The sequence below is a fragment of the Malus sylvestris genome, chromosome 4 (genome assembly GCF_916048215.2).
Source record: "Malus sylvestris chromosome 4, drMalSylv7.2, whole genome shotgun sequence".
Lineage (NCBI taxonomy): Eukaryota > Viridiplantae > Streptophyta > Magnoliopsida > Rosales > Rosaceae > Malus > Malus sylvestris.
In genome coordinates, this window is record NC_062263.1 from 5422951 (window position 1) to 5439429 (window position 16479).

The following is a 16479-nucleotide window of genomic DNA, read 5'->3' on the forward strand; positions in this document are numbered from 1 at the left end:
TGTACAACCACCAACTTCACCCTACAACTTAAATTGCCAACACCGAGAAGAAGGTCATAGAGGTTGTTTAAATGGAATGGACTGTCATAATGTGGCCACGTGCCACCACCATCTTGACCGTCCACAAAGAAGAACTACAAGCTTTACGACTTGAGAATTGGTGAATGAGGAAACTTCATGAACAGAATCAGGCTCCTTAAAACCTTATTTGAATTTTTAACCCCCTTGTTTGTTAGAACTTTGAAAATTGCCCTCCTGATGTAAAGCAAGTTGGGTCCATTTTCGATTCATTTTAGTACTCTTTTGATCATTTGGTTCCATATTATATAATCTATCTGTGAAAGATTTCGATAACCAACACTAATATTGACCATGAAAAACCAGGTGGCCGGTGGATTTTGAATATAAAGGTTGGATTGGGGTTTGTGGTGGTTGTTAACCTTGGAGGTGGCGAGGTTTTGATTTTCCCGATCTTCATTTTTTGTATTCATTTTTCAAATTATTAATTTTAGTATATTTTAGTGTCCAAGTAAGCGAAATAGTGAGACCCCTTTTCATATGTACATTTGACTAAAAAACTAATTGGGGTTTAACGGTTGTGACATTTTCAATAGGTTGGGTGCTTGTTTAAAACTTTTAAAAAGCTTGAGACCCATTTGGAATGACACTAAAAGGTTGGGTGGTTTAAGGTACTTAATCCTTCCACTTATAAAACTTTTTTTCCTAATCAATCCTACAATTACGGAGACTTTCTATTTCCACCTAACATTCTACTCAGCAGACTAGGGTGCGTTTGTTGCACCGACTTATCTTAAATTGGACTAGTTTCAGGAACTAAGATGGACTGGTTAAAATAGACTAAGGTGGACCGACTTAGGGCTCGTTTAGAAGTGTTTTTAAAATTGCTAAAAGAGTTTTTGATGAAAATATTTTTGGAACCAATCTTTAGTAAAAATGCAGGTGAATCTTGGAAAAACACTTGAAGCTTGTTATAAGAAGCACATAATTTGTTCTTACAAGAAGCACTTTAAGTGCTTTTATAGAACCCAAAATCATTTTCGCCAAATGGGCTTTTAGTCATTTTAAAATCACTTCCAGATGAGCTCTTAGTGAAGCGTTTGGTGCATTGTTAGACTAAGTTACAAAATAATGAAAATAGTATGTCCTAAGTTTCGGATTCTCTAAGAATTCCCCAGCTTCTTCCCATTTACCTTCATTCATGAAACTGTTGTTGTTGACTATTATCAACTTTTTTTTTCCTTTCTTTTGATAAACTTTGGGCAAATTTGATAACAATTTCGGTTTTTGGTTTTCTTTTCTAATTAGTTAAAGTGAAGGAAATGTATGGGAGGAACGACAGGGGACTACAAGGAAGAAGGAAGTTTGTTTATACCATATTGAGGGCCTCCGTATTTAGATATCGTACAAATACTTGAGGGACTTAAATGTAATTATGTAATAAAGGAATGGGCAAATATGTAATAAGTGAGGAGTCCTTATTCTATAAAAGGACCCCTCACCCTCACAATTAGAGGGAGGCCATTTCTGAGGCCAATTCCCAAGGCTCTTCACCCCCTCTCAAAGCTCTCACTCTCAAAGCTCTCTCTCTCTCCCTCAGATAAATACATAATCAGTGTGGACATAGCCCAAACCTTGGGGTGAACCACGATACATCTTGTGTTATTTACATTACTTGCAGATTCACAATCGAATTTACGTTGTTCCAAGACCTCCGGTTTTGTGCATCAACATTTGGCGTCGTCTGTGGGAATCGATACGAAAAGTTATGTCGGTTCTCTTTCATTTTTTTCACCTCCGCCGTGAATCTGCAAAAATCCACCCAAAGCTTTCCCAGAAAACCCACGGAGCCACCTTTTCATCCTCATTCTCTCTCTGCTGCTTCACTTTGCTTCCTCTTAGCCCACCAAAAATCTCTCTGCTTCTCTCAGAGTACTTAGCAGTTTACTCTTCGTTTTCATTGCTCTCAACTCAAACCACTGACTGAAACCTATATTTTGAAACGCTTTTCAGCATCCAAACAAGCCACAAAAGCAAGAAAGAGAATGGTTGGTAATGAGCTTTAAGCCAAAGAACTTCATTCCAGGAGTTGTCATTGGCTTCATCCTTGGGTTGTTACTGGATTTATCATAGCCTAGTAAGGGTCGATCAAAGAAAAACATTGCTTCGATAGGCCAGCTCCCACTAGCTTCATCCTTCTCGGAATCGTGTCGGTGCACAAATTGGGAAAATAAAGATGGAATCTTCCCACGGCTAGCGAACCAGTTGTGCCTTTCACACAAGCAAGAAGCAACTTCTCTCTCTCTCTCTCCGTCTCTGTCCCATCAGAGAAGGGAACTCTCTCTCTCTCGACTCTCCGCTGAACTGACGCACAACTCCGAATCTCTCTACTGTTTTTTATTTTCCAAGCTCCCCTTCACACCCAAGAGGAAGATCCACCCCCCCCGCCGCTTGATATACCCAATCAATTTCACTGGGTACAGAATCGGCGAATTGGAAACAAGACGACACATTTCAGGTGTTGGAGAGATGGAAGGTCCCAAACCCAGTATGGAGGCGCTGGAGAGATGAGTGCTGGTGAAGCTGCAGCGGCGGAGCAAGGTGACGGTGGTGGATTCAGCTGCCAACCAAAACGCTGTGAACAGTCTTATCAATAACAGCTGCGAATAAGCCAACCATGGCTTCACTAAGGCAGCGGGACTCCAATCCTCCTCACTCTCACTGTCCTCTCCTCACCTATTTGCAGAGGAAGCACATTCCTCGTCAGTCGTCCTCAAAAACCTGACCCAGCGACACAGCTTCTCTCTCTAAATTCCAAGTCAGCCAAAATCTCGGGTTAACTCGCCCGATATTTTGTTATTTCAAAGGTCAAGGTGCAGGAGGCTGGATAGGTTAATGAGTGAGGCTGGTATTGGGCCGGCAAGAACCTCGCTGGAAATTTTGTTCCCGATGAGGTCAAGGATTCAGAGGAAAGGAAACATAATGATTTGAAGTCTGGAGCTGCGCATGATGAACATAATGATGTGCAGTCACGTGCTCAGATTTCAAAAAAGCAGAAAGTAGAGGCTACCTTTGTCAAAAGGGGACCGAGGATTCTGAAAGGCTACATGGGTCTTAGGATGAAACACATATCTGTCTGAGCTGCTCGCAAAGCATCCTTGGTTCTGTTGTTGGAGAGGCACAGTGCAAAGAGAAAGCAAAAAAAAGAGAAAGCAAAAAGAGAAAGCAAAAGAGAGAAAGCAAAAGCAGAAAGCAAAAGAGAAAGCAAAAGCAAGGAATAAACACCCCACCAGAATGATGTGATTTACTTTTCTTGGCAGATGTATGATGTAATTTATTTTTCTTATCTGTCGAAGACATCTGTATAAACCCCATCAGAAGGTAATAATAATAAAATATAAAATAAAAAAAACGAAAAAAGCCCAAAATAAATGGGCTGGCATGTTATGGAGGGTGAAGGCCCGTAAGCCCAAAATAGCTCCAACCAGGCGATCGAAAGTACGCCCAGCACTCCACCATTATTCGGCAACCTGCCGCTATTACCACCAACCAGGTGATCAAAAGTACGTCTAATACTCCAAAATTATTCGGCAACCTGCCGCTATTACCACCAACCAGGTGATGAAATGTACAACCCATACTCTAAAATCATTTGGCAACTAGCCATTCATGCCACCAACATACTCTATTGACCAAAGACTTGGGGGACTACATTATGTACCATATATTGGGCCTCAACTGGGCCTCATGAAAAATACTTGGGGGACTTAGCCCATTATTTATGTATTAAGGAGCGATCCCTTATTCTATAAAAGGGACTCCCTCACTTTCATTAGAGAGAACCCATTATTCATGTATTGAGGAGCGAGCCTTTATTCTATAAAAGGGACTCCCTCACTACCATTAAAGAGCAACGCCGCCAGCTGAGCAACCGCCTCGCTGCAAGCATCACTCTTAACCCATCACTTATGTATTGAGGAGCGAGCCCTTATTCTATAAAAGGGACTCCCTCACCATCATTAGAGAGCATCGCCGCCTACTGAGCAACCGCCTCACTTATGTATTGAGAAGCGAGCCCTTATTTTATAAAAGAAACTCCCTCACCGTCAAACCCCACAAGCCGAACCAACCAAGGCAACATAAGCCACGAGCCTCACAGCCTTGCAGCATGTGCTACTTCTAGTTGAGCATCATTTCAGATTGAGCACCGCCTCATATCGAGCATCAGTTCAAGACAGCATATAGTTACTTCGGCCCACACATGGACTGAATTTCAAGTCTCCAGTCAAAAGACTATCTTGACTAAAGACTTGGGGGACTACTGTTTATACCATATTTAGGGCCTCCGTATTTAGATCTCGCACAAATACTTGAGGGACTTAAATGTAATTATGTAATACAGGAATGGGCAAATATGTAATAAGTGAGGAGTCCTTATTCTATAAAAGGACCCCTCACCCTCACAATTAGAGGGAGGCCATTTCTGAGGCCAATTCCTAAGGCTCCTCACCCCCTCTCAAAGCTCTCACTCTCAGAGCTCTTTCTCTCCCTCAGATAAATACATAATCAGTGTGGACATAGCCCAAACCTTGGGGTGAACCACGATACATCTTGTGTTATTTACATTACTTGCAAATTCACGGTCGGATTTACGTTGTTCCAAGACCTCCGGTTTTGTGCATCAACAAAGTTAAATAATAATTACTTGAAAATCACCCAAATATAAGTAAGTTATACTCGTGGTACAGGTTTTATATATCTTATTCAAACCCTACACTCAGTTTCAAGTTGTGTACGCTTCTAAACCTTGTTCATCTAGCTCAATGTTTGAGTTTCCATCCTAAATTTTATTATTTTATAAATCTTAAAATGTGAAATTTACGAGAATACCCTAGAGGCGAGTGTATTGATTTTCGTTGATCGTTAGTTCATGACACGTATGAACTATTACCCTACCGTATTCCAAAAGTACGTTGGTAAGGATTGTTATTTATTATCTTATTCATTTCTTATTATTATATTTTTTATTTATTTAAAGGGTTGTGGGAGAAAATAGAAGAGGAATGAGGAAAGGGGATGGCTGCCTGATGGCAGCAAAAGATAGGGAGAGGAAGGAGATGGGCACTGCACAATCAGAAATGAGGAGAGAGGGAGAGTGACGAATGAGAGAGAAGAATCAGGAGGGAAATGAGGGAAGAAGAAAATGAGGGAACCCAAAACGGGTATTCCCTGACTCGTGTGACCCGGCCGACGAGAACCATAGAAACCGATGGTTTCTCGACTAAATTTTGATGAATTAAGCCAAATCATCACCTAGAAACACCTCCATAGCCTTCTCTCTACCATTTCTGCCCCTAAATTCATACAATTTGACCTTAGATCCGAGAGAAATGCACCGGTGGTGCGTGTGGGTGTTCTGTGGCAATCCACAAATCGTGAAGCTAACTTAGCCAATTGTCACTACCAATAGGCTCCCCTCAACCTCAGGAACAAAGCCCAAGTGATGGTAGGGGCGTCGGAGTATCCATGGAGTCGAATCGAAAATACCCAAAAACTAGGGTTCCGGTGGGTTTTTGTGAAATTGGAGCCTTTCCAAGCCAAATTGGCCATGGCCGCAGGTATAAAGTTTGCTCTACTCTTCGAGATCTTCATTTTCATAATTTTTGAGAATTTTTAAAAATAGTTGAATTTTCCGACGAGATGCGGCAGCCGACAGCCACCCACGGCGGCGTGTGTAGCGGTGCATGGCCAGAGGGCCGCCAATGTTATTTTTAGGCTATGTTAAATGTCTTGAATTCAGTTTTGATATTTGAATGACATAGGTTGATTGTTGGAACCTAATTTCTCTACGATACGTTATTAGGTATTCAGGTGAATCGACGATCCGACCGTTGGATTGTCACCAAATTTTGTTACATTGTAGTACGTAATATTTGAAGAATGTAGGAACTTACTAAACTTCCTGAATTGGATTTGTAATTTCATAAAATAAAACATTAACCGCTAATCAGTTTTGGTAATGAAACTTAAGTATGTTCTTCTAGAAGCATATTATGTATCATGAGAAGTTACGGATTGGAAATCTGGGATGTGGATCTTTCGGATCGAGTTTTGCAGGGTTGTGGACCCAATCGTCGATCAAAGATCGACGGTTGACTCTTAGTCAATGGGTCTCAAATTATTCTTGAAGGTCCTTGAGAATATGTTTTATGTAAATTATGTGCTCTATTGGTAAGAACTTTGAGACGTGATTTGATAATTGGCCGCATACGATGATAGTTCGTGATGTCTTGATGTTCATACGAGGGAGTTGTAGCGCGGACCTAAGGTGAGTAGGTCTTTTCTCTTTTATCATATATTTACGTATATAAGATTAACATCTCCACAAACGTTTATAAATTGATTATTTCATATAATTACTGTGAATGCTTTGAATTACTAATGTGAACTACGGATGGCTTGATCCCTGTTTAGGGTATGTAGGCAGTCTAACGAGACGTTAGATGCAACCATACAATAATTGAGACAATAGCCTTGTTTAGGGAATTGAGTAGTGTGAGAGACATTGGTGGAAAATATGAGATTTAACCTTATGATTTGGTGGTTAAATATTGGTCATAAATCAATGTGTAAAGAATCAAGAATTTGAAGTAAAGAAGTGTAAGTAATGATAATTAATTACACTAGTTGGGCTTGTCACTGATAATTATTCTCGAAAATAAATAATTCGGGAGTAGGGTGTTATAGTTCATGCATTTTTATGCCACATTATATATATATATATATATATATATATATATATATATGTGTGTGTGTGTATAATTGGAAATGCTATAACGTGGTTGAGCATCAGATTTCATCGTGGTTTATCTATATGTATATGACATGCACACAATTATTATGAACGCTTTGAAGTGCAAAGGTGAACGCAGGACACCCAGGTAAGTTCAGGTGAGTTTATGGTATTAGTTGAAATGATGGGGTTATGGTATGACTACATGTATGTTTAGGCAACTCCGACCTTGTCGTGTAGGTTGCAATGGTAGGTAACTCCGACACTGTCGTATAGGTCGCCCATGAATCATATATGTGACAATAGATATAGTTAGAGCTCATAAACCTGCACCCCGGTGTTAGTGCTCCCGCCCGTGGCCAGGGCACAGTCCTTTATGTGATGTTCACCTCCCGCACCTTACGTTCATCTTGGATCTAAGGTAGGTGCACAATCCTGTCGTACATACCACTATAGGTGGTTCCAACTCGTAGGTGACCCGCGATTATTCGCATAGTCTTCACGTGATCGTAGCACTTGAGCGTATTTATTTACACCCAGTCCTGTCGTACATACCACTTTAGGTGGTTCCGACTCATGTGCAAGTATACTTATTGAGCTATGGATAAGTCGTACAAGTTACTAGAGGTGACTCCGACTTATGAGCTAGCATATATGATGAGATATGTGATGAGCTAGCATATATGATGAAATATGTGACGAGCTAGCATATATGATAAGATATGTGATGAGCTAGTATATATATGAGCTAGCATATATGATGAGATATGTGATGAGCTATCATATATGATGAGATATGTGACGAGCTAGCATATACGATGAAATATGTGATGAGCTAGCATATATGATGAAATATGTGATGAGCTAGCATATATAATGAGATATGTGATGAGCTAGCATATGTGATGAGATATGGATAAGTCGTACAGGTCACTAAAGGTAACTCTGACTTATGAGCTAGCCTTGATTGATGAGATATGGATAAGTCATACAGGTCACGTGAGGTGACTCTGGCTAGCATGTTGATGAGTGGTTAATTCAGTCGTACATGCCACTATAGGTGGATCCGGCTAATATGCCATTTCATATTGATTTATTTCACCTGAGTACTTATTCTTATTGAGATATTTGACACGGTATAATTGTGAGACTATTATTTTGGTTATGGTTTTGATTTATAGTCACGCTTGTTATTTTCGGGAAATTATACATGTATTACGGTGAAGGGCTACTGCATTTGGTAGTTGGAATTGGTATGAAAAGTTATGTTTCACTCACTCACATTTTCTATTTTTGTACCCCTCCAGGTTCTAGCAGCAGAGTTCCGTATCGACGAGGATTTGTGGCACTTTTCGGTACAGGTGTTTTCTTGTGATGGTATGATCATTGTCTCACCTTACTACACTATACCTATGCTCTGTATCACACGTGAAATGGGTCCAGATCTACTCACCGCGCACTCGTGTACTTTGGGACTTTTAGGTTTTAATTTATTCATATTTTATACATTATCACACTTTATGGCTTCGTCACCTTCCAGGTGTCGGCCATCATAGCTCGATTCGGAGTCCTAGTGGACATCCCGGGTTGGGGTGTGTCATCCATACACGGCATAAAAAGAGTACAACTATCTATATACGGGAAATGCTAGCTATCCTTTTCTCTGTACCTTTTCTTTTTGCATTTTATTTTATTTTTAAGATCATGTAATCCAAACCGTTTAGTTTCTAAGTCACCATTTAAAAATCATCTCTATACAAAATTAGTTAAATTGAGTTTAATTATTCTATTGATGTTGTCGTTATTTCGTTATTTTATAAGTGAAGAACATGTTACATCTACTATGGGTAACATAGAAGATAAAATGATTTTCGATTATGTTGTCATGATTTTATTATTTTATAATTGAATAACATGTTACATCTATAATAGTTTAATGATTCTAAACATTTTTTTATATATTTGTAATACATAAATGACCAATTGTGTTAAAAAAAAAAAAACTTGGGGTGATTTCAAGCAAGCAACTTTTGGTTCAAAAGAGGGCTGTTGGTAACACTGCCCTAGAATGATACCTAATATCCAAATGAAGATAATAGTTTGAAACCTGGCCAAATGTTTAAATTTATTATATTATAGAAGTCTTATACAAGTCTGGTTTATTTATATTAGTCTCATTTCTATTTAAGATGGATTTACTTTGTGATCTACGTATATAGTGCAATTTATTGTACCAGTTCTTGCTTACCAAGCAAAAAGAAAAGAATGAGACTATGAAAATTCCTTTCTAGAAAAATCAACTTTTTTTTTTTATGTAATTAATAATTTCAGTAATATGAAGGACCCTTTTTCCTATTTGAAGTTTGTAAGGGGAATGTCAAACAATGGAATGCTTCCAATTTTCCTCTTCACAACTCAATATATCAAACTAAATGGAACTCTGTTTAATTTTAACAAACGATAGCGTTAGTTGGGCCTGGCATTTTGAACCCAACCCGTTAACCCGATCCGACCCAACCCGTTAATATTTGTATTTGGGTGGATGCTTAACGGGTCGGGTCGTTAACGGGTGAATCCGTTAACAACCCGTTAAATAACGGGTCACTTTGGGTCAACTCGTTAGACCCGTTAGGACCCGTTAACACCCGTTAGCACCCGTTAGTTGAGGATATTTTAGTAATTTTAATAAAATCTTAATGACAAAAATTAAACTTTATGCAAAAAATAAAAATAAAAATAATTGTTAACGGGTGAAACGGGTGACCCGTTAGCTTAACGGGTCGGGTTCGGGTGACCCGTTAACTTAACGAGTCGGGTTCAACCCGACCCAAACCCAATAAATCCGACCCGTTTACAGGTCTAGCGTTAGTGTGCTAAGTTGTTAGTTGTTAGGGAGAGAGGGAGATCAGTGACGAACAAACCCGCACTAGGTGTATAGACATAATTACTAAGAAAGAAGTCCGTTTAATTAGCTAACTCTTGGACAATAATATATATATATATATATATATATATATATATATATGTATATGTACATATCTACCAATTGTGTGACTAAACAAGGCATATATTATATAAAATATAAATTAGGTCTCTTCTTATATCATTCTCTTCCCTGTACGGAATATATATGCAGTCTTATGGAATGATAATCCACATAATGCAAAATTGTCAACTCGTCGCCCAATTAACTAAACACGAAATCAAATGAAGACTAATAAGGGTTATTTGGATTTGGTCGGACCCTCTCTTTCAACCGTGTGGCTCCTACATTCATTTCATACTACTGCTAATTTGGTTTAGAACTACTTCGGTCCTCAGAGTGGATAATAGAACGATTCAATAAAAATTAAAATTGCTCTGATATTAAATTACATGTAGACGGCACATATGCATTTTGGTATGGATCTGATTTTCAGTATTGATTTTAGTTAATAACTAATTATTTTGATCACTAATATTAACTAGAAGATTTAACTAAGAAAGCAGAAGAATTGAGAAGCAAGAAAAGATGAAAGAGAGCTGAATTTAAAGAGAATTGTATTACATTATGATGATACAAATGAACAGAAACGCAAATGAACATGTTACCCTTTCTAACAAACTATTTCTAACGGACTTAATCCATTCAACCAATACAACGACCCAACCAATGACATATTGCCACATGAATCAATGACATACTGCCTCATGTTCATATGGTTATTAACTAACGCTATCGCTTTATTAAAAAATATTAAATTAGATGATGATAACGATTTAGGCAAGTTGCAAGCAAACCTAGAAACATTATGTTCTTTGGATAAAACTTATAATCTATATTTATAATTACTCGTTTATTGGAGTACTCATGACCTAAATTATCGGTTCGATAACGAAGACAATTATAAGAAACATTTATTATGTAGACCATACATTTTCTCCAGCTAAGCCTCATGAGAATGTTGATTGCATTTGGATACCCAGAGGCTTACTCGGGATTTTTCCATTGGGCTAAAGTATTAACAAGTATTTTCATTTTGTAACTAAAATAAAGCGGTAGGTACAATACATGACTTGTTAATATACAAAGACTTTCTTTGTCGAATGTTGGTGGAGGGTAATTCAGTCCAGTTCAGGGACTACGCAGTGTTTGGCTAACTTCTTCCTTTCCATGCATTAAATGGATTCATATCTTTCAGAAAACAAACTTTGTAGCATATATTATTGAGAGTGCGTATCTTTCATACTAACTACATATTGAAGAAAGCGCAGGCATGAGATTGTATGGATATTCACAGATAGTGTATGCAGTGGCGATGCTACGGGAGGGCAAGGAGTGACGACCGCCCCTCCCCTCATTAGAAAACACGCCAAGGAGCACTGGTTCTGCCCCTCTGCTTTCTTCGGAATTCATGGCACCTGTAAAAATTGGTTTTGACCAGTGCACTCTCTTGGTCGAATTTTCAAAGGAAGGGCGATAGTTTGGTTGGATTTGCAGAGGAATGACAAAGATGGAGGAGACAGGTTGGAGGGATGAGGACCCCCCGATTATCTGGGCAGGTTCTGCTGGTTGGGTTTAGATGCACAGTAGACGGCGAGTGGCTACAAACTCGCAAAGAAGAAGAAGAGTTTTGCTTTCTCTTTTTCTCTTTTAAAGCTTAACAAGCTGTCGTTTAAAAGGCTTGGCTTTAATAAAACGTTGTATTTGTTTGTTTGTTTGTTTTTTTTTTTTAATCTTTTGGGGAAGGGCTACATGGTTGTTTGTTTTCCTTTTTCACTTCTAAAACCCCACAAATTTGTCCCACCCACATGTCTATTATATATAAAACTAGTGCCCTGATAATTTCATTTTATCCTAAAACCAAAGAAACTCGTATTAATTATAAACGTAGCTATTATTATATTAAAAATAAAAAATTGTTTGATAACTATTTTGTTTTCACTTTTTTTTTGTGTTGCTTTTTTGGAAATTAAATTTGTTGTACTTTCTGCTTACATTGATTTTGATATTATTGCTTACAACCGCTTTAGTGGAGATACTATTTTCTACTATGAATATTGACTTCAAAACTTTGCACTCTCCAATGTAAAAGCAACTGCTTCGATTGAACTTTGCACTCTTTTGAATTTCGTCATTCTCCTAGACAAATCCTAGCTTCGCCACTGAGTGTATGTTTCCTGTCTGCAAGGTTTTGTTCGGTAGTTAAGGATGTTTCTTGGAATATGAGCAGCTACGTACATAAAATTTGACCTGGCAGCTGCATTGGTCCTAAAATATTTGGTCTTCGCCCAACATGGAAAGTAAAAGCAAGAGGAAAAATGCTACTTTGTTTGTCAACATCAAAATGGCAGCAAAATAATATTGATGTTGCAGGAACATATATACTGTACATATATGCTTTAGTTTCCCCAGTCTGATGGCAACCGTTCTCAGTCGTAGAAGGAGGCACATACTTTGCAAAGTCGTAGGTCGTTTTTTCATAGGTCAAATTCTTACAATCCATTTAGGATTAAGTACATAAAAGCCTCCAACCTTTTAATGTCATTCTAAATTGATATCAATCTTTTTAAATACTTCAAACAAGTACTCAACGTATAGAAATGTTACATCCGATAAGCCTCAATTGATTGAATTAACTAGGCTTATTTTGTCTTCAAAATCAGTAAAAGGTCATGAAAGCATGGCCTCTACCCACTAAACTCACCACCACCCCCATCAGGCCATCCCAGTCCAAACTCAATGTACAACCGCCAACTTCACCTTACAACTTAAATTGCCAACACATAAAAGAAGATCATGGAGGTTGTTTAGGGTTTAAGGTGTTGGTAAAACTACCCTAGAAAGATACCTAAACTCAAGATGAAGAGAATAGTTTGAAACCTAGAAGGACCAAATGTTTAGATGTATTATATTACGCAATTTATTTGTACAGTCCTTGCTTCCCAAGCAAAAAGAAAAGAATGAGACTATGAAAATTCCTTTCATAGAAAAATCAACTTTTTTTTATGTAATTAATAATTTCAGTAATATGAAGGGCCCTTTTTCCTATTTGAAGTGTGTCAAAGGGAATGTCAAACAATGGAATAATTCTTCCAATTTTCCTCTTCATAGATCAATACATCTGACCAAATGGAAGTCTGTTTAATTTTTGACAAACGATAACGTCAGTATGTTAAATTATTAATTGTTAGGGAGAGTAGGAGATCAGTGACGAACAAACCCGCACTAGGCGTATAGACATAATTACTAAGGAGGAAGTCCATTTAATTAGCTAACAACTATTGAACAATAATATATATATATATATATATATATGTAGAGACGTAGATCTACCAATTGTGTGACCAACAAGGCATATTATACAAAATATAAATAAGGTCTCTTCTTATGTCATTCTCTTGCCTCTTCGGAATATAAATATATATATGTATGCAGTCTTACGGAATTATACATCCACATAATGCAAAATTGTCAACTCATCGCCCAAATAACTGGACACGAAATCAAATGAAAGACTAATAAGGGTTAGTAGGATTGGGTCGGACTCTCTGTCTCAACCGTGTGGCTCCTACTTTCATTTCAGAATACTGTTAATTTGGTTTACAGCTACTTCAGTCGGCAGAGTGGATAATAGAAATTAGAACGATTCAACAAAAATTAAAATAGCTCAGATATTAAATTGCATGTAGATAGCACAAATCCGATTCTCATTGATTTTCGTTAATAACTAACTATTTTGATCATATGTAGACCATGCATTTTCTCCAGCTAAGCCTCATGACAATGTTGGGTGCATTTGGATACCCAGCGGCTTACTCGGGATTTTTCCGTTGGGCTAAAGTATTAACAAGTATTTTCATTTTGTAACTAATATAAAGCGGTAGGTACAATACATGACTTGTTAATATACAAAGATTTCCAAGTCGAATTTTTGTGGAGGGTGATTCAATGCAGTTTAGGGACTATATCATTGAGGGTATCCGTTGGCTGGCTTCTTTATTTACATGCATCAATGGAATTCATATCTTTCGGAAAGCAAACTTTGTAGTAAATGTCATTGCGAGTGTTGCGGGTCTTTTGTTACAAAATATGCATATTTGGGATAAATGAATTACTGAAGTAGCTTACAATACTTTTCTTTTCGATTGAAACAGGGTTGTATGGGAGACTTTTCTCTTTGAATAAATATTTTTTTTCTAACCAAAGAAAAAATACAAAGACTTTTCACCTCATGGATCGATTTTCATCTTTCAACTGTTTTTTTGAGCTAAAATTATTTATATTCTTAAGTCACCAGTGAGAAAATGATTTTTCAATTCAATGTGCCTCCTTTCCTTTTTATGAAATATGGTCAAAAGATATCCTCATATGTGGTTCACTTAGAATTTTTTCGATCACTTCTACATTTATCGGTTGCAAAATCACTTCTATATTTGAACCGGAAATTTTGGTTGAAATGAAAGTCGTATTAAAAAAAAATCAATTTGTCTTCCTTTGAAACTTAACGTACCTTGACTAAGTATCCATCAGCATGCATGCGAAACTTCTCCTCCAAGAAAATGGCTGCAGACTAAGTACATATTGAAGAAAGCGCAAGCATTAGATTGTACGGATATTCACAGATAGTGTATGTTTCCTGTATGCAAGGTTTTGGTCAGTAGTTAAGGATGTTTCTTGGAATATAAGCAGCTACCGACATAAAACTTGACCTGGTAAGTGGTAGCTGCATTGGTCCTAAAATATTTGGTCTTCGCCCAACAAGAAAAGTAAAAGCAAGAGGGAAACGCTACTTTGTTTGTCAACACCAACATGGCAGCAACAGAATGTTGATGTTGGAGGAACATATATACTGTACATATATGCTTTAGTTCCTCAGTCCGATCGCAACCTTTCTCAGTCTCAGAAGAAGGCACATCCTTTCCAAAGTCGTAAGTCAATTTTTTGATAGGCCAAAGCAGAAGATTTCGGGTTAACAACTCGCTAGCCTTCTTCCCATTTACCCTCTCATTCATGAAACTGTTGTTGTCGACTACTCTAAACTTTTCTTCCTTTCTTTTGACCAACTAATTAGGAGAAATTAGATAACACTTTCGATTTTGGTTTTTCCCTCCCCTTTTTTAATTAGTTAAAATGGAGGAAAATGTATGGGATGAACGAGAGGGGACCAGGAAGAAAGAAAGAAGTTAAATAATACTTAATTGAAAATCAACCCGATCAATAAGGAAGTTAGGGTAATGTTGGGGAGTTCATTTATTTAAATTATATTTTGTAAATCATATGACGTGGTTGTTTATGATTGAATTATTACTTAAGTGTTGATTAAGGTTTTTATTTTTTATTGGTGACACATCACATGATTGCAAATGTGATCTAAAAAGTTGGTTAACCTAACATTGCTCAAGAAGTTATACTGGTGGTATAGGTTTTATATATCTTGTTCAAAACCTTACGCTGAGTTTCAAGTCGTGTACGCTTTTAAACTTGTTCATACTAGCTGAAAGTTTGAGCTCGGTTCATATACACGGTAAAAAGAGTCCAACTATATATAATATACGAGGAATGCTATCTATATTCTCCTTTGTATCTTTTCTTTTTGCATTCTTCTTTATTTTAAAATCATATAATCTGAATCATTTATTTTCTAAATCACCCTTTAAAATTGTCTCTACACAGAATTAGCTAAACTGAAAATCGTTTAAATGTTTGATTAATGCTGTCATGATTTGATTATTTTATAATTGAAGAACATGTTACATCTATTATGGGATACAAGTTAGATGACTTAATAGATTCGGATTTGGTTGATATTTTTGTAGAGTTCATCTTTATAGAGTGGCCTGAAAACCAAATAGTTCGTATCATCAAGAATTGTTGCAAGATCTTAAAAATAAAAAAGAAGGTAAAGAGAGAAGGTACCTAGCATTCCTCATAATATATATGGGGCAAAGAAGCCCAACATGAATTAGATTAACAAAGAATAATGTACGGTTTGCTACCCTCATTCTTTTATATGCGTTTTTATTGGCATATGTCGACACAACAGACTCACCCAGAAACATTACTCGACATGCTCAGTCGAAAATTGAACTCAAACACCAAAACACAAACACACCCCCCCCCCCCCCTCTCTTTCTCTCTTTCTCAGTCTGAATGGGAACAAATTAAAGCCTCAAACCCTTCTCTCACCCTTCTCTGTCTTCTCTCCCTCACGAGCCACGTGCTGTTCTTGCTTACGCATTGCAACATTTTATTTAAATATCCATATTTGCACACTGAGCTGTTTTTATTAGGTTTTTCTTTTTCTTAATTACTTTAAGAAACCAATATCTGTGTCATTTGCTTTTCTTCCTCTCGACCACATAGGCTGCATTCGTCATGTCGCTTTCAATCTTTGGTGCCCTACTACAACTATACTTGGTACAAAGAATTATTGGATGCCCACCGGCCACCACAGAGAATAAAAAATATTCCCACCCAAAAGAGTTGGAAAATGTGAGGAATGCAAAAAATATTTACAAAGGCTCTTCTAGACGGATTTAGATCCTCTCCTAAACTTACGGAAATGAACCTCCTGACCAAGACCCGTGAGCCGTTGGATTTATTATAACTTTAAAGGTATTCCCCTGTTGGTAGTGGTTGGATTTTCATCCAACAACCTACATGTCTTGGTCAGGAGGATCCTCTC

General features: G+C 37.5%; 1 long non-coding RNA gene across 1 annotated transcript in view; it reads right to left on the reverse strand.

Moving 5' to 3' along the window:
- Nucleotides 1-2320, reverse strand: part of LOC126619945 (uncharacterized) — a 44961-nt gene extending 42641 nt beyond the window's left edge. Inside the window, exons 1-2 of the long non-coding RNA XR_007622197.1 lie at nt 2281-2320; nt 1731-2078 (exon numbers count right to left, since the gene is read on the reverse strand). This is a non-coding gene — a long non-coding RNA (uncharacterized LOC126619945). The remainder of the gene's footprint in view (nt 1-1730; nt 2079-2280) is intronic.
- Between the last annotated feature and the right edge of the window lie 14159 nt (nt 2321-16479).